Source organism: Prunus avium, chromosome 2 (assembly GCF_965620075.1).
Source record: "Prunus avium chromosome 2, drPruAviu1.hap1.1, whole genome shotgun sequence".
NCBI classification, from domain to species: Eukaryota; Viridiplantae; Streptophyta; class Magnoliopsida; order Rosales; family Rosaceae; genus Prunus; species Prunus avium.
In genome coordinates, this window is record NC_142285.1 from 37,478,320 (window position 1) to 37,497,333 (window position 19,014).

Below are 19,014 nucleotides of genomic sequence, written 5' to 3' on the forward strand. Positions count from 1 at the left end.
TAGTGGAAAACCTACCAACCCACCAACCCACAGACTTAAAAAAACAGCCGAGAGCTCTCTAGAGAGCTCTCTTCCTCCTCCTCCATTTTGAGAGTCCCTGGCTTCTCCCCACCCGAAATGGGTGTTTTTTCCCTGAGCCTTGTCTCAGATCTGGGGCTCCTTGCCTCTACTTCGGTTTCCTTTTTTTTTTTTTTTTTTTTTTTTTTTTTTTTTTTTTCTGTTTTTCCCTAAGGTAAGCCCACTCTGTGAGACCCTTTATCTCCCATATCTCCCTCTCCTTTCTTCCCCAGCCACCTTCACTTTTCACCCTCCGCTTCTTACATCTATCCTCCCTTCATCACTTCTCTGTTATGTAGCAGTCCACACATGGCCAGCGACTTCGTCTGGTCGCCAGTTCTCAACCACCACCGTTTGCTCCTCGGTTCCGCGTCCACTGCTCTCGTTGTTCTTCCTCGATGGCGTGTGGTGGTCCGTGGCTGCGATTAAAGTGCATACTGCACTTGACTCTTGGATTATGGGAGCGCTGTTAAGCTCATAATTTCATACATATACATGCCCAATTTACTTACTTCTTTTGCTTAGTTCCTATAATTCTAAGTTATTTCCCTCCCTTTGTGTGTTTTGTAGGCCAATAGAGCAAGAGAGCATAATTCATGCAATTCAAGCATGTTAAGGCCTAATTTGGATGAATGGAAGAAGAGCTTAAAAGACAAACTCATTTTGGCTACAGCCCCCTGCCAGTCCAGTTCCGTAGGTCATATTGCAAGCTTTGTTTCAGCAACCTACACAGCTCGGATGAGGCAGCATTCTTCATGAAAGTTGTTCCAATGGGTGTGTACTATAACATATCCAAAATTCAGCCCCATTGGATAAATTTGGAGTCTGTTATCTAGCAAACACAGAGCCATGCTCAGGATGGATTTTATCAGCGCGCAAAATGAGTTAGCAATTTGTTTTGGCCTTAACTTCCTCCTCCGACCTTGGATTGGCCCAAATGACATATGGCTGGAAAGAAGACATTCTGAACTTCAATTTCGAGTGCTTAAAGTCCTAATTTGATTAAGAGAAGCCCAAGTTGTAAGCCCTTGAAGTTGCTGGTTATGCTGACCTCAGCATGTGCTGGTTGGATGCTTGGTCATGGTGAGCTAGGTATGAGCTATCATTTCTGGTTGGAAGCTTGGTCATGGTGACATGAAGATGAGCTAGGGCTGCTGGTGGGATTTATTGGTGAAGTGCATCAACCAATTCAGATTTTATAATGCAAGTGTTGTATGCATTAGTGAAGTGCATCAACCAATTCATCTTTTATAATGCAAGTGTTGTATGCATTAGCCATATTGAATTCAGATTTGTCACTCCCCTCTCCCTATAAATACCACATCCATTCCACATTCAAGACACAACAAATCCTGAGATTCACAACCCCCACAATTCACTCCAACCATCCTCAAACACTCTCAAAATCCCAAACACTCCAACAATCACCAAAACAACTCCAGCAAACCTCTCTTCCATTTCCCTACGAATTTCATCTTCCTTAGCCATCACCACTCACTCAAACTCATCCCAAATCACCTCCATATCCTTCATACATCTTTCTAGAAGTGGGGAAGCTCTTGGAGAAGCATTAGAAGTGGAGAAGCACTTGGAGAAGCCTTGGACACCACAAGAACTTCAGAAAAAGGGTTTTTCTACTCTTATTGTATTCATTATGTTTTCTCATTTCTGTTCAAGTCTCTTTTCCATTATGAGTAGCTAAATCCATAACTAGGGCTTCGATGTAACCTAACATGAATATTCTGGGTTTATAAGTTTGGAGTTTCAAGTTTGATTCATGATTCATGTTCTTATTCATTATGCTTATAAGTTAACATGCTTGTTTGAATGATTGATCACCATTAGAACTTGTTTGTTAACTATCTTGGTTTGAATTAAGAGTATACACCATGCTTTAATTCGAATTGAACTATGAATAGGAAGAGTATGTATGGACATTCGACAACAGGGATTAGATACATACTTGGTTGTTTAAAATGTTCTTCTATGCTTAATGGGTTCCTAATGCTTAATTTTAGGTTAGACAACAAATGATCAAATTAGGGAATTAGGAACACAAGGTTAGGACCAAACACCATGGCCTAATCATACTTTAGCTAGAATCAATCTTTGAATCTGAATTAGACTTGTTACTTGAATCTTTATAACCCAGAATTGAATTGTTATGGTGATTCGAATGCCCTAGTCTCAAAATCTGTTTTCCAACTCTTAAAACCACTCTTTGTTACATTTGTTTACTTGTTTTTGTTTGCAATTTCATTTTGCTTCTTTTGTTCAACAATCACAACCACTCTTGTTTTAAATTCTGTTTTAGACATAACCTCCTACTTTCTTGAATTTGGTAATCTAAGTACATAACTAGTTTTAACTTCTCAGTCTTCGTGGGTACGACCTCGTACTTGTCTTGCTATACTACTAATTGCCCCGTACAATTGCGAGTTAACATAATATTAACAACAAATTTTGGCGCCGTTGCCGGGGACTGAACGAAAGTTCTTCCCTGGTTATGTGCCCAAGGTTACCCTATTCTTTTTAGTGTTTCTAATTAATCTAATTTTCTGTTTCAGGTAGTTTATGTCTAAAAATCCATTACTTGAACAAGTGAGGTCTTCGTTCCAACGTTCTAGATCTTTGAACGCAGGACCATCATTGCAACCCAGACGAGTGACCTCTGAAATTCAGAATCGTCTAGAAAGGGAGTTGTCAACTGCAAAAGAGCAAGCTCTTGCTACATTTACAAGTCTTGCTCTCCACACTGAACTTCCCGGTTCTTCACTTTCAAATTCGGAAGCAAGTTCAGACCAAGAAGAAGAAGAAATGATGGCTGCCATTGAGTTCATGGGAGAACTTGATATCCCAACAATTCCAGCATCTCCTTCAAGCATTTTGCTGCCCACTGTAGCTCGAAATTATGAGCTTAAATCTTCTCATCTTAATATGCTGCCTTCCTTTTATGGTTTACCTAATGAAGATCCATTGACTCATATAAAGGATATTTTTAATGTTGTGAGTTCTTTTCCCTTGACAGGTGTGACAGAAGATCAACTTCGAATGAGAGTGTTTCCATACACTTTAAAGGATAAGGCGAAGTATTGGTTGAATTCTTTGAAGCCTGGTTCACTCACTACATGGTCTGCCATTCAAAAGAAGTTCCTGGAAAAATACTTCTCCACGCAAAAGACCGACATGCTTAGGGACAAGATCTTGTTATTTGCACAGCAAGATGATGAATCGTTTTGTGAAGCATGGGAGAAATTCAATGGGTTGCTCAACCAATGTCCTCATCATGGGATTCCATTGAAGCTTCAAATGCGTATGTTTTATAAAGGACTAACCCCTTCTAGTCATAATATAGTCACCAATTTTGCAGGTGGTTCTTTTAAAACCAAAACTCCAGAAGAAACGTACGAACTCTTTGAGGAGATAGCAATGGAGACCCAACATACGGATACAAGAGGTAAACGTGTTATTAGTGGTTCTAATGATGCTTCTAGTGTGCAGATTTCAAAACTGGAACAAAAGCTAGATGCTCTTCTTGCATTAAACTCAAGAAGCCCTCCGAAGGAAGTGTGTAGCATTTGTGAATCTCATGACCATGCTACCACAGCTTGTCCACTTGGGGCTGGATATCCAGAATTTGTGCAAGAGCAAGCTAAGTTGGTAAATTCCTACAACCAAGGTCCAAGAAATGATCCATACTCTCAAAGTTATAATCCAGGTTGGAGGAATCATCCAAACTTTTCATGGAGAAATACCCAGAATCAAGCAAATCCCCCTTCATTCCAAAGGCCACAACAATCATCATCATCATTGGAAGATATAGTGAAGCAGATGGCAATCAACCAATCCAATTTTCAGCAAACTACACAAGCTGCCATCTCCAAATTGGAAGTCCAATTAGGCCAAATAGCTGCTGAAATAACTCAAAGAGTGCCTGGGAAATGGCCAAGCCAAACTGAGATCAATCCAAAGAACCCAGAAGCCAAGGCCATTCATGTGCTCAGATCAGGTAAGATCATTGATAATAAAGATGATTCTAATCTTTCAAATGATGTTGTGATTGTAGAAAATGAAGAGGAGGAGACCATGGCCACGGAAGGAGAACAACTCAAAACTTCTCAATCTGCTCCTAAGGCCAAATCAGATTCTCAGAAATCCGATCAATTCCAATTGCATAAAAGGGATGACAAATTTGTGCCACCACATCTTCAAGAAGATAGATACGTGCCACCCGCTCCATATGTTCCACAGATTCCATTTCCAGGCCGTCTTAAGAAAGCAAAGCAAGATAAGGCTTTTAAAGAGATTTATGATATTTTGAGTAAAGTTAATATCAATTTGCCTTTGCTTGATCTTATTGAACAGATTCCTGCATATGGAAAATTCATCAAGGACTTGAAAACTCACAAGCTCAATTTCGCTCCAAATGAAGGAGTAAAGCTCGACCAGAATGTAAGTGCTGTATTGCAAAGGAAGCTTCCACCAAAACTAGATGATCCTGGCAGCTTTGACATTCCCATTAACATTGGAGGCAAGAAGGTTGGAAGAGCCATGTTGGACTTGGGAGCAAGCATCAATGTTTTGCCATATTCAGTTTATCAAGAGCTTGGCTTAGAAGGGATGAAGAAGACTTCAATGCGACTTGAACTAGCTGATCATTCTATAAAATATCCAAAAGGTATTGTAGAAGATATTCTAGTTCAAGTTAATACACTAATTCTCCCTGCTGATTTTGTAGTGATGGACATGGAAGACAATCCAAATGGAGATCGTGTTGATCCCATTCTCCTAGGCAGGCCATTCATGGCCACTGCAGACACAATCATCAAAGTGAAAGATAGCACTCTCTCCATGACTGTTTTGGGTGAAACTGTTGAATTTAAAATGCTTAATGCTCTATCTCAACCTTCTATCTCTCTTGATTCTTGCTTTTCAATTGATGTTGTGGATCATGAGGTTTCTTCCAAAATTTTGCAGAGAAAGTCTAATGATGCTCTAGAAGCTGTCTTAACACAAGAAGAGGAAGATCTTTGTGAACCGGAGTTCCAAGAAGTGGTGGCTGCCTTAGAAGTGTTTCCGCCATACCCACCATCCTTTAGGCCACCAATCGAGCCTCTTGGACCATCATCCACGAAATTGGAGCCATCCATTGTCATCCCACCAAAGCTAGAACTTAAACCTCTTCCCAATAATCTTAAATATACATATTTGGGTGCTAACGAAACTCTCCCTGTTATAATTGCTGCAGGTCTCTCCTCACATGAAGAAGAGAGCTTAATTAAAGTTCTAAAAGAGCATAAAACAGCCATTGGGTGGACCATAGCAGACATCAAAGGAATTAGTCCAAGCATGTGCATGCACCGGATTTTAATGGAAGAAGACAGCAAACCATCTCGTGATGCCCAAAGAAGGCTAAATCCCAACATGAAAGAGGTGGTTAGAGCTGAAGTTTTAAAGCTACTCGATGTAGGAATCATCTACCCAATTTCAGATTCTAAGTGGGTGAGCCCTGTGCAAGTTGTTCCAAAGAAGTCCGGAATCACCGTTGTGAAGAATGAGAAGAATGAGCTAGTTCCTACACGAACTGTCACTGGTTGGAGAGTTTGCATTGATTACAGGAAGTTGAACACATCCACTAGAAAAGATCATTTCCCCTTACCTTTTATTGATCAAATGCTTGAACGTTTATCTGGCCATGCTTACTATTGTTTTCTTGATGGTTTTTCAGGTTATAATCAAATTCCCATTGCTCCGGAAGACCAAGAGAAAACCACATTCACATGCCCATTTGGTACGTTTGCTTATAGAAGGATGCCATTCGGTTTATGCAATGCCCCAGCAACTTTCCAAAGATGCATGATGTCAATCTTTTCAGATATGGTGGAACGATTCATTGAGGTATTTATGGATGATTTTTCAGTTTTTGGTTCCTCTTTTGATAATTGTCTTCACCACTTGTCTCTAGTGCTTAAAAGATGCCAGGAAACAAATCTGATTTTGAATTGGGAGAAGTGTCACTTCATGGTGAGACAAGGCATTGTACTAGGCCATGTGATTTCAAGCAAGGGAATCGAAGTGGATAAAGCCAAGATCGACCTCATCTCAAATCTTCCACCCCCTACCTCTGTTAAAGGAATTAGAAGCTTTCTAGGTCATGCTGGATTCTATAGAAGATTCATCAAAAATTTCTCAAGCATTACAAGGCCATTGTGTAATCTCCTTGCTAAGGATGCTGTTTTTGAGTTTAATGAAGCTTGCATGGAAGCTTTTTCTACCTTGAAGAGGGAGCTAACTTCAGCCCCTATTATCATAGCTCCGGATTGGTCTTTACCATTTGAAATAATGTGTGATGCCTCTGACTTTTCTATTGGTGCAGTTTTAGGTCAAAAGAAGAACAAGCTGCCCCATGTGATTCATTATGCTAGCCGGACCTTGAATGATGCTCAAATCAACTACTCCACAACAGAGAAGGAGTTGCTTGCTGTGGTTTTTGCTTTAGAAAAATTTCGTTCTTACCTTGTTGGTTCTAAAGTAATTGTTTATTCTGACCATGCAGCCCTTAGATACTTGCTCACTAAGAAGGATGCCAAACCACGCTTGATTAGATGGATTCTCTTGCTGCAAGAATTCGATTTGGAGATTCGAGATAAGAAGGGATGTGAGAATGTGGTAGCTGATCATTTGAGCAGAATTGTGGTTGAAGAAAAAGGAGGAGCTATGCTACCCTTGAATGAGACTTTCCCTGATGAACAACTATATGCTGCCCAAGTCAAAGAGCCATGGTATGCTGATTTTGTTAATTATCTTGCTTGTGGTGTTCTTAGAAATGATCTAACTTCTCAGGATAAGAAGAAGTTCTTTTCCATGGTGAAACATTATGTATGGGATGAACCTTTCTTATTCAAGCATTGCCCGGATCAACTCATCAGAAGATGTGTTCCAGAAGAAGAGCAAGAAAGCATACTTAGGCATAGCCACGAATTGGCCTGTGGAGGTCACTTTGGAGCTAAGAAAACAGCACTTAAAATTCTGCAATCTGGTTTCTTTTGGCCCACTCTATTTAAAGATGCATTTAATTTTTGTGTTAAGTGTGATAGGTGCCAAAGGATGGGGAACATAAGTCGCAGGAATGAAATGCCATTGAATAACATACTTGTTGTGGAGCTCTTCGATGTGTGGGGTATTGATTTCATGGGACCATTCCCATCTTCCTTTGGTTATACTTACATACTTGTTGCTGTTGATTATGTGTCTAAATGGGTGGAAGCCATAGCCACCAAAACCAATGATTATAAGGTGGTGCTGAAGTTCTTGAAGGATAATATTTTCACAAGGTTTGGTACTCCAAGGGCTGTCATTAGTGATGGAGGCAGCCACTTCTGTAACAAGCCATTCGAAGCACTCATGAAGAAGTACAACATCACCCATCGAGTCTCTACACCATATCATCCGCAAACTTCTGGTCAAGTGGAAATAAGCAATAGAGAAATTAAGCACATCCTGGAGAAGGTGGTGAACAATACAAGGAAAGATTGGGCAGCCAAGCTCAATGATGCATTATGGGCTTATAGGACAGCATATAAGACTCCCATTGGAATGAGCCCTTATCGTCTTGTATTTGGGAAAGCTTGTCACCTGCCAATGGAGCTTGAACACAATGCTTTTTGGGCCATCAAGAAGTTAAATTTTGATCTAGACAAGGCAGGCCATGCAAGAAAGTTTCAGCTGAATGAATTGGAAGAAATTAGACATGAGTCTTATGAGAATGCAAAGCTTTACAAAGAACGAACCAAGAGTTACCATGACAGAAACATTCAACGGAAAGAGTTCTCCAAAGGTATGTCAGTTCTTTTGTTTAACTCACGTTTGCGTCTCTTTCCAGGAAAATTGAAGTCTAGATGGCAAGGCCCATTCACCGTGGTCAATGTTTCTCCCTATGGAGCTGTGGAGATTCAAAACCCTAAAGATGGCTCGACTTTCAAAGTAAATGGACAACGTTTAAAGCCATTCTATGAGGGAGTTTCAGCTGGCATCCAAACTGGCCATGTGGTAGATCAACTTCCCTTCGTACCATCAACTTAGCTGATTGCACAATGTCTTGCCAAGACAGTAACTAAGGCGCTTCTTGGGAGGCAACCCATGTGTTCAAGAAGAAGGTGTTTGGTAGCAATCGACCTAATCGCATCAAGGGGGAGCATTTCAATCCTTTCTCTTTACTTGTTATTATTTTAAATTTCTGTTTTTTTTTTATATAAAAATTTAAAAAAAAATTTAAAAATTTAAAAATTTAAAAAGATTTTTCATATGAGCTAACTTATGGTAACTCCAGTGAGCACTTCCGTCAATACAGTGTCTAGGAGTTCTTTAGGCGACACCTTCGGTGTCTAAGAAGTTTGGGTTTTAAGCGGGACCATTGTGACCCCTCCAACCTTCCCGGATCCCCTGGCTGTGTTTTCTGAGGCCCTTAACTGGTCATCCATGAGTTGCTTATATATTCATTTTTTTTATTTTTTATTTTTCCTAAACCTTCTTCTAAACTTTTCCCTTTATCATTTGTTTGTTCTCAATCATCTTTTGTATGCTTTCACATTGAGGACAATGTTCAATTCAGGTCTGGGGGAAAGGTTTTCAATTTCAATTTTCTTATCCATTTGTGTTTTCAATTTTCGTTCTCTTGTCACAATTTTTTTTTTAAAGAATGTCATACAATCAATGCTATGGAGCTGCTATTTGAGGTTTTCATATCAGAATTTTGCACTTCACAAAGCTTTTGCTCTTAGAATTCTGGTGGCTAAAGTACCACGCTCAAATTCTTGAAGGAAAATAGTGGAGACTACCCTAGTGAGCTATATCGAGCCTAATTGCTTTCTTGAGAGGGTTTAAAGTGTTCTATTTCTCATCCATACTTATTTTCTTCAATTCACTCTAATTGATCTCATTATTCCATTTTGATTGAATACTAAGGATGATTCTCTTTTGCAGATATCATGTGCTTGCTCTCATTCATGAATGAACTCATTGAAGTGATGCTAGGCTATGTGTGCATAACCATTCTATGTGCTTTCTTTTCACCCTACCTATTTGTGTGTTCCATCAACCCTCTTGAAGCCAAACACTTAAAGCCTTTTCTTCTATCACCCTCATCATTTCCCTACCTTTGTATCTCAATCTGAGATACTTGACCTATTGTAGCCATACCCTATAGCTTAGAAATATACCAAGGTGTGCCAAGATAAAGTTTGAAGCAAGGAAGTTGCAGCCATGTACCTAAATAAAGATGATGTGAATCTGTGCAATGAAGTTAATGAAGATGCAGATCAAATCAACGAAGATGAAAGTGTTTCGATTTGATCTAAGTGTGAAAAATAAAGTCTATGCCAGGAGATACCATGAAGTTTGCTGCCATGCCAATCTAAATCAATGATGCCTTGCAGATTAATGAAGCATGCAACCTTGGTATGTTCTTAAGTTATTTGTTTTTCCTTCCAATTCTTCCATTTCCCCTAAACCTTAGCCTTTCATTACAACATTGTGAAAGACCTAGCTGATCTTTGAGGATGTATTCATGGGTGCTGGTAAGTATGTGTGTATCTCTATTCTTAGTATTTAATTCCTTTCATGAGATCTAACCAAATTTGTGCTTCTATTTCATACACTCACTTACATTGTGAAAGACCTAGCTGATCTTTGAGGATGTATTCATGGGTGCTGGTAAGTATGTGTGTATCTCTATTCTTAGTATTTAATTCCTTTCATGAGATCTAACCAAATTTGTGCTTCTATTTCATACACTCACTTATGCTTTCTTGAGAGAATTAAAACATAGGTTCTGAGTGATTGAGTGTTATCTGTGAGAATTAGAGTCGAAGCATGTTCTCTATTCAAGGTTTGAGTGTGCTTGCTTTGAAACTGTGTGCCTTTGAGCTATAGCTTCCACTTGTACACACTGATTGATGACCTATCTTGGCAACTCTATGGTGTTGGAGGTATGACTAAAACTTTCTTTCATTTTCATTAGTTGATTTCAAAGTTGTTTTTCTAACCATTTTGTTTTGTAGAGTTAGAAAAACGTTTGTGGGTATCGTATCTGTTAAACCCTCAGGAGACACAACTCCTCCTACTAGGGATGCCTAGAGGTTTAAAGGCTTGTTGCATACGCTCAATGCAATCGAGTTACCTACGAAAGTGGTCTAGTTAACTTCTTGTTTTGTTTTTATCTTTGTTTCTCTTTTGTTTTGCTCGAGGACTAGCAAAATCTAAGTTTGGGGGTGTGTTAAGCTCATAATTTCATACATATACATGCCCAATTTACTTACTTCTTTTGCTTAGTTCCTATAATTCTAAGTTATTTCCCTCCCTTTGTGTGTTTTGTAGGCCAATAGAGCAAGAGAGCATAATTCATGCAATTCAAGCATGTTAAGGCCTAATTTGGATGAATGGAAGAAGAGCTTAAAAGACAAACTCATTTTGGCTACAGCCCCCTGCCAGTCCAGTTCCGTAGGTCATATTGCAAGCTTTGTTTCAGCAACCTACACAGCTCGGATGAGGCAGCATTCTTCATGAAAGTTGTTCCAATGGGTGTGTACTATAACATATCCAAAATTCAGCCCCATTGGATAAATTTGGAGTCTGTTATCTAGCAAACACAGAGCCATGCTCAGGATGGATTTTATCAGCCCGCAAAATGAGTTAGCAATTTGTTTTGGCCTTAACTTCCTCCTCCGACCTTGGATTGGCCCAAATGACATATGGCTGGAAAGAAGACATTCTGAACTTCAATTTCGAGTGCTTAAAGTCCTAATTTGATTAAGAGAAGCCCAAGTTGTAAGCCCTTGAAGTTGCTGGTTATGCTGACCTCAGCATGTGCTGGTTGGATGCTTGGTCATGGTGAGCTAGGTATGAGCTATCATTTCTGGTTGGAAGCTTGGTCATGGTGACATGAAGATGAGCTAGGGCTGCTGGTGGGATCTATTGGTGAAGTGCATCAACCAATTCAGATTTTATAATGCAAGTGTTGTATGCATTAGTGAAGTGCATCAACCAATTCATCTTTTATAATGCAAGTGTTGTATGCATTAGCCATATTGAATTCAGATTTGTCACTCCCCTCTCCCTATAAATACCACATCCATTCCACATTCAAGACACAACAAATCCTGAGATTCACAACCCCCACAATTCACTCCAACCATCCTCAAACACTCTCAAAATCCCAAACACTCCAACAATCACCAAAACAACTCCAGCAAACCTCTCTTCCATTTCCCTACGAATTTCATCTTCCTTAGCCATCACCACTCACTCAAACTCATCCCAAATCACCTCCATATCCTTCATACATCTTTCTAGAAGTGGGGAAGCTCTTGGAGAAGCATTAGAAGTGGAGAAGCACTTGGAGAAGCCTTGGACACCACAAGAACTTCAGAAAAAGGGTTTTTCTACTCTTATTGTATTCATTATGTTTTCTCATTTCTGTTCAAGTCTCTTTTCCATTATGAGTAGCTAAATCCATAACTAGGGCTTCGATGTAACCTAACATGAATATTCTGGGTTTATAAGTTTGGAGTTTCAAGTTTGATTCATGATTCATGTTCTTATTCATTATGCTTATAAGTTAACATGCTTGTTTGAATGATTGATCACCATTAGAACTTGTTTGTTAACTATCTTGGTTTGAATTAAGAGTATACACCATGCTTTAATTCGAATTGAACTATGAATAGGAAGAGTATGTATGGACATTCGACAACAGGGATTAGATACATACTTGGTTGTTTAAAATGTTCTTCTATGCTTAATGGGTTCCTAATGCTTAATTTTAGGTTAGACAACAAATGATCAAATTAGGGAATTAGGAACACAAGGTTAGGACCAAACACCATGGCCTAATCATACTTTAGCTAGAATCAATCTTTGAATCTGAATTAGACTTGTTACTTGAATCTTTATAACCCAGAATTGAATTGTTATGGTGATTCGAATGCCCTAGTCTCAAAATCTGTTTTCCAACTCTTAAAACCACTCTTTGTTACATTTGTTTACTTGTTTTTGTTTGCAATTTCATTTTGCTTCTTTTGTTCAACAATCACAACCACTCTTGTTTTAAATTCTGTTTTAGACATAACCTCCTACTTTCTTGAATTTGGTAATCTAAGTACATAACTAGTTTTAACTTCTCAGTCTTCGTGGGTACGACCTCGTACTTGTCTTGCTATACTACTAATTGCCCCGTACAATTGCGAGTTAACATAATATTAACAACAAGCGCTTCCTGATCGGTTCATAATTGTATATCATTTTGTACCCTTCTAGCTTATGATTTGGTTATGTTTTTGAGTTAAACTTGTGCTTTTAATCCTTTTTGTGTTTATCTTTCAGTTCATTGAGCTTTAGGTAATAATGATGGCTTTAGAGAGCATAATTCATGCAATTCAAGCATGTTAAGGCCTAATTTGGATGAATGGATGAAGAGCTTAAAGACAAACTCATTTTGGCTACAGCCCCTTGCCAGTCCAGTTCCGTAGGTCATATTGCAAGCTTTGTTTCAACAACCTACATAGCTCGAATGAGGCCACATTCTTCATGAAAGTTGTTCCAATTGGTGTGTACTATAACATATCCAAACTTCAGCCCCATTGGATAAATCTGGAGTCCGTTACCTAGCAAACACAGAACCATGCTCAGGATGGATCTTATCAGCGCGGAAAATGAGTTAGCAATTTGTTTTGGCCTTAACTTCCTCCTCCGACCTTGGATTGGCCCAAATGATATATGGCTGGAAAGAAGACATTCTGAACTTCAAGTTTGAGTGCTTAAAGTCCTAATTGGATTAAGAGAAGCCCAAGTTGTAAGCCCTTGAAGTTGCTGGTCATGCTGACCTCAGCATGTGCTGGTTGGATGCTTGGTCATGGTGAGCTAGGTATAAGCTATCATTTCTGGTTGGAAGCTTGGTCATGGTGACATGAAGATGAGCTAGGGCTGCTGGTGGGATCTATTGGTGAAGTGCATCAACCAATTCAAGATTTTCTAATACAAGTGCATCACCCAATTTAGATTTTCTAATACAAGTGCATCAACCATTTCAGATTTTATAAAACAATTGTTGTATGCATTAGCCATATTGAATTCAGATTTTCACTTCCCCTAGGCCTATAAATAGGGAGGTTCTCTAAGCTTGTAAACACACCCCAAGGGGGGGAGCTCTCAAACACTTCTCTAGAGCTCCCTTCCCTTCTCTCCCTCAAATTCTCTTAGTTTCTCTTTCTAGTTTTCAATTGTTATAATGAGATCTTTGTGCTGAAATTCTCCTTAAGTCTTTCCAAGTTCTACTTTAATTTTCATTGTTATGTAAATTCTTTTCTTTAGTTTCAAGTTTGATTAGTTTCCAAGTTTCAATTATGGTTTTTGTTCCTATTCATTATGCTTATAAGTTAATATGCTAGTTTGAATGATTGATCACCATTTAGGCTTGCATGTTAGCTATCTTGGTTTGAATTAAGAGTATACACCATGCTTTAATTCGAATTGAACTATGAATAGGAAGAGTATGTATGGACATTCGACAACAGGGATTAGATACATGCTTGGTTGTTTAAATTGTTCTTCTATGCTTAATGGGTTCCTAATGCTTAATTTTAGGTTAGACAACAAATGATCAAATTAGGGAATTAGGAACACAAGGTTATGACCACACACCATGGCTTAATCATACTTTAGCTAGAATCAATCCATTAATCTAATTGAACTTGGGAACTTATCTGCTTGAGTTAGTTATTTCTTTCTTCCTTGTTTTATTTATTTCCTTTCTTTTTCATTTCTGTTTTGTGTAGGGAAACTGAATTGGATCATTCAATCACCAATCCTCGTGGGATCGACCTCGCACTTACATACGCTATACTACCGAACGGCTCGTGCACTTGCGAGTATCACAAGTTGAGGATGCAACTGAATCCATTTTGGTGCAGCTGTATCTACGCAACAAGTTTTTGGCGCCGTTGCCGGGGATCGGTAACATTGTTTGATTCTATTTGGCTTTCCTACTTTAATTTTTTTTTTTCTTAACTGGACAATTTCAAGTTTTAAAGTTAATGACGTTAATGGACAAGTGGTGTTTGTAGTCCAACAGAAAAGGACAATTGCCCAACAAGCAAGAGAACTGGGTTTAAGTCCCAGCTTACACAACCCATTGGTGCTTGTTGCTTTGAAGCATGGAATTGGACTTGTGTTGATTTTTCCTTTTCATTTTTAGTTTTTTTTTTATTATTTCGTAATCCTTTAATTCCGTTTCAAGTTTTTGTGTGTGTTTGTTTTAGCAATGTAAATAGCTCAATAAAAATGGAGAGAGATGGCAACTTCAAAGATAGGAAGTGTGGAGTAGTGGGAGAAGTCGCGACCTCCAAATGCATCACGCTCGACCTAATCGCTTCAAGGGGGAGCATTTCAATCCTTTCTCTTTACTTATTATTTTAAATTTCTGTTTCTTTTTTTATAAAAATTTAAAAAAATAAAAAATTTAAAAATTTAAAAAGATTTTTCATATGAGCTGACTTATGGTAACTCCAGTGAGCACTTCCGTCAATACAGTGTCTAGGAGTTCTTTAGGCGACACCTTCGGTGTCTAAGAAGTTTGGGTTTTAAGCGGGACCATTGTGACCCCTCCAATCTTCCCGGATCCCCTGGCTGTGTTTTCTGAGGCCCTTAACTGGTCATCCGTGAGTTGCTTATATATTCTTTTTTTTTTCTTTCTAAACCTTCTTCTTAACTTTTCCCCTTATCATTTACATGTTCTCAATCATCTTTACTTTGCTTTAACATTGAGGACAATGCATCATTTAAGTTTGGGGGTGAGGAAAGTGTTTTTTTTAGTTTTTGTGTTTGTGTCTGAAAACGTAGGCTTCTTCATTGCTACAATTTTTTTTTTCTGCTACTGTTTTGAATGTTTGGTCCGCGTTGTGTCCTTCATGTTTTCATGCTGAATCCAACGACGTAAAGAACGTTAAATTTGACCAAGTGGTTTGAAAGTTACATGTCAAAACAGATTATATGTTGAAATTGAGCAGAATAGCAATTTGAAACCTCACGTTTTTCTTTTATGTTTCTTTTCTTTGAGTCATTTTCAGTTTTCCTTCCCACACCAATGATAAATCTTGAGTCTAACTTATAATATGGCTCTTAGGAATTTGATAAGCATTGTGTTAGGTCTGAATCTTATTCTTTTGCTAGCTAAGTCTCACATAATTATGTTTGAGCTTTCTATGCACTTTAGCCATGATTATACAACTCTTGCATGTCTTACCCAATTGTATGCATTTTTGCTTGTGTGATTCACTGGAATGTCAAGTTTATAACTAAGATATGATTTAGGCCATCTTTGTTAAGCCTCTTTCTTTTTCCTCCATCAACCCATACAATACATATTCCATTGTAAACCCCTTTGTGCTCAAACACTTAGCCATTTCTTTCTATCACCTTATCATCCATTAAACATCCTACCATCTAGGGAACATGTAGAGTATGATTGTATTTCAGATTGTATTCAAGGCAATAAATGAGCTATAAAAAAAAATCAAAAGAAAAAGAGAAAAGAAGTGTGGCCAATGTAGTCACGACCCTAGGGTGATATAAGGAGAAATAAAGGTGATCTAGGGTAAAGAGCCGCAAAATTGGGCCAAATATTATACAAAGTGTGTAAATGTCAAAATCAAATTGTGAAGTGATTCAATTGCAAAATCTGGTGTTGTGAGCTTTTCAATTTTTGTGCCTTACATTTCAAATGTCAATAATCTTGTTTACATGTCATGCTCTACTTTGTTCTTTAGACCTTGTGTTTCCATAACCATTCTTTGTCTAACCATTATCATAACCCCATTACATCCATAAGTAAAGTCCTATTGATCTTGGTTTAGCTTGGCAAACTTGTGTTCATTCTTGCAGGAATTCATATCGTTGTTTGAGAAGCATGAGTTGTATCTTCATGGCTACTTCACACACACACCTTGAGCATGATTTTTCTGAGATTGTGGTAGCACTTGAATAATGTTTAGAACTTCCTTAGTGCTTGTTTTGTTCCTTGTTGAGTCATGTCTACGAAGTTAAAATTTCTGTCTGGTTGGAAGGTTAACGTTTTTGTATTTTGTTTTGTTTTGTTTTGCTTAAGGACTAACAAATCTATTAAGTTTTCTAACCATTTTGTTTTGTAGAGTTAGAAAAACGTTTGTGGGTATCGTATCTGTTAAACCCTCAGGAGACACAACTCCTCCTACTAGGGATGCCTAGAGGTTTAAAGGCTTGTTGCATACGCTCAATGCAATCGAGTTACCTACGAAAGTGGTCTAGTTAACTTCTTATTTTGTTTTATTTTTCTTCGTTTTCCTTTTGTTTTGCTTGAGGACTAGCAAAATCTAGGTTTGGGGGTATTTGATCGGTTCATAATTGTATATCATTTTGTACCCTTCTAGCTTATGATTTGGTTATGTTTTTGAGTTAAACTTGTGCTTTTAATCCTTTTTGTGTTTATCTTTCAGTTCATTGAGCTTTAGGTAATAATGATGGCTTTAGAGAGCATAATTCATGCAATTCAAGCATGTTAAGGCCTAATTTGGATGAATGGATGAAGAGCTTAAAGACAAACTCATTTTGGCTACAGCCCCTTGCCAGTCCAGTTCCGTAGGTCATATTGCAAGCTTTGTTTCAACAACCTACATAGCTCGAATGAGGCCACATTCTTCATGAAAGTTGTTCCAATTGGTGTGTACTATAACATATCCAAAATTCAGCCCCATTGGATAAATCTGGAGTCCGTTACATAGCAAACACAGAACCATGCTCAGGATGGATCTTATCAGCGCGGAAAATGAGTTAGCAATTTGTTTTGGCCTTAACTTCCTCCTCCGACCTTGGATTGGCCCAAATGATATATGGCTGGAAAGAAGACATTCTGAACTTCAAGTTTGAGTGCTTAAAGTCCTAATTTGATTAAGAGAAGCCCAAGTTGTAAGCCCTTGAAGTTGCTGGTCATGCTGACCTCAGCATGTGCTGGTTGGATGCTTGGTCATGGTGAGCTAGGTATAAGCTATCATTTCTGGTTGGAAGCTTGGTCATGGTGACATGAAGATGAGCTAGGGCTGCTGGTGGGATCTATTGGTGAAGTGCATCAACCAATTCAAGATTTTCTAATACAAGTGCATCACCCAATTTAGATTTTCTAATACAAGTGCATCAACCATTTCAGATTTTATAAAACAAGTGTTGTATGCATTAGCCATATTGAATTCAGATTTTCACTTCCCCTAGGCCTATAAATAGGGAGGTTCTCTAAGCTTGTAAACACACCCCAAGGGGGGGAGCTCTCAAACACTTCTCTAGAGCTCCCTTCCCTTCTCTCCCTCAAATTCTCTTAGTTTCTCTTTCTAGTTTTCAATTGTTATAATGAGATCTTTGTGCTGAAATTCTCCTTAAGTCTTTCCAAGTTCTACTTTAATTTTCATTGTTATGTAAATTCTTTTCTTTAGTTTCAAGTTTGATTAGTTTCCAAGTTTCAATTATGGTTTTTGTTCCTATTCATTATGCTTATAAGTTAATATGCTAGTTTGAATGATTGATCACCATTTAGGCTTGCATGTTAGCTATCTTGGTTTGAATTAAGAGTATACACCATGCTTTAATTCGAATTGAACTATGAATAGGAAGAGTATGTATGGACATTCGACAACAGGGATTAGATACATGCTTGGTTGTTTAAATTGTTCTTCTATGCTTAATGGGTTCCTAATGCTTAATTTTAGGTTAGACAACAAATGATCAAATTAGGGAATTAGGAACACAAGGTTATGACCACACACCATGGCTTAATCATACTTTAGCTAGAATCAATCCATTAATCTAATTGAACTTGGGAACTTATCTGCTTGAGTTAGTTATTTCTTTCTTCCTTGTTTTATTTATTTCCTTTCTTTTTCATTTCTGTTTTGTGTAGGGAAACTGAATTGGATCATTCAATCACCAATCCTCGTGGGATCGACCTCGCACTTACATACGCTATACTACCGAACGGCTCGTGCACTTGCGAGTATCACAAGTTGAGGATGCAACTGAATCCATTTTGGTGCAGCTGTATCTACGCAACACTTCCGCGTGGGTGGCCTGCTCACCCCCATCTTCCGTTGGCCTCTTTGATACCCCCTGGTATCGGTTACTTCTCCTTGGTGGTGGTGGATCTGCTCTGGTGGGATTGTTGGCATGCTATGTGCGGCTGCTCCTGTGTTTCTAGATCTAGGGTTTCTTTGTTAATGTTGTATGGGATTTTGTGTTTATTAGGTTATGTTTCTCTGGGCCTGCTTTATTTGTTGGTGTTGGGCTGCATTTTGAAATGAGTTTCCTCAATTTGTAATGTTTCCCACTATTAATGAATACAGTTCCCTTGACCCAAAAAACCTACCAACCCCATCCCCTCTAATTTATTTGGTTTGTGTTTGGTGGGATTTTGGCATGGAGTCTGTCGTGACCTTTTTATATCCCTCAAATTCCACACCTTATTAATTGCAGTCATTAATAAACCTATCTTCTTTTTTCCAGTACAAGTGATTGTCTAGATTATAAGGGCTTGTTTGATTTGCGGATAGAACTTCTTACGAATGAACTTCTCATATGTAATCCCAGGAGATGGAAACACTACCAAAAAAAGTGGCAACAGTCACTATTATTTGGTGATATTTGGTGACTAATGCGAGGGTGACTAAAGGCTTTAGTCACTAAAAATATCTTTTTTGGTAGTCACCAAATAATGGTGATTGTTGCCACTTTTTTTTTTGTAGTGAAATAGAGAATGTTCATTCTCATGTTTGGGAACGCTGAGAAATGAGGACCATGAGGAAATGTCATTTTCTTCCATTTCCCACGTTTGATTTGTGCAGTATTAGAATGATAAGTTGTACATTTCTTTCAACATTAATTGCAGAA

At 38.4% G+C, this 19,014-nt stretch overlaps 1 non-coding gene across 1 annotated transcript; it reads right to left on the bottom strand.

Moving 5' to 3' along the window:
* Positions 1-3,243: 3,243 nt before the first annotated feature.
* On the bottom strand, positions 3,244-3,350 carry LOC148296978 (small nucleolar RNA R71). Its single transcript, XR_015834181.1, has one exon. It is a non-coding gene; the product is annotated as a small nucleolar RNA R71 (small nucleolar RNA).
* Between the last annotated feature and the right edge of the window lie 15,664 nt (positions 3,351-19,014).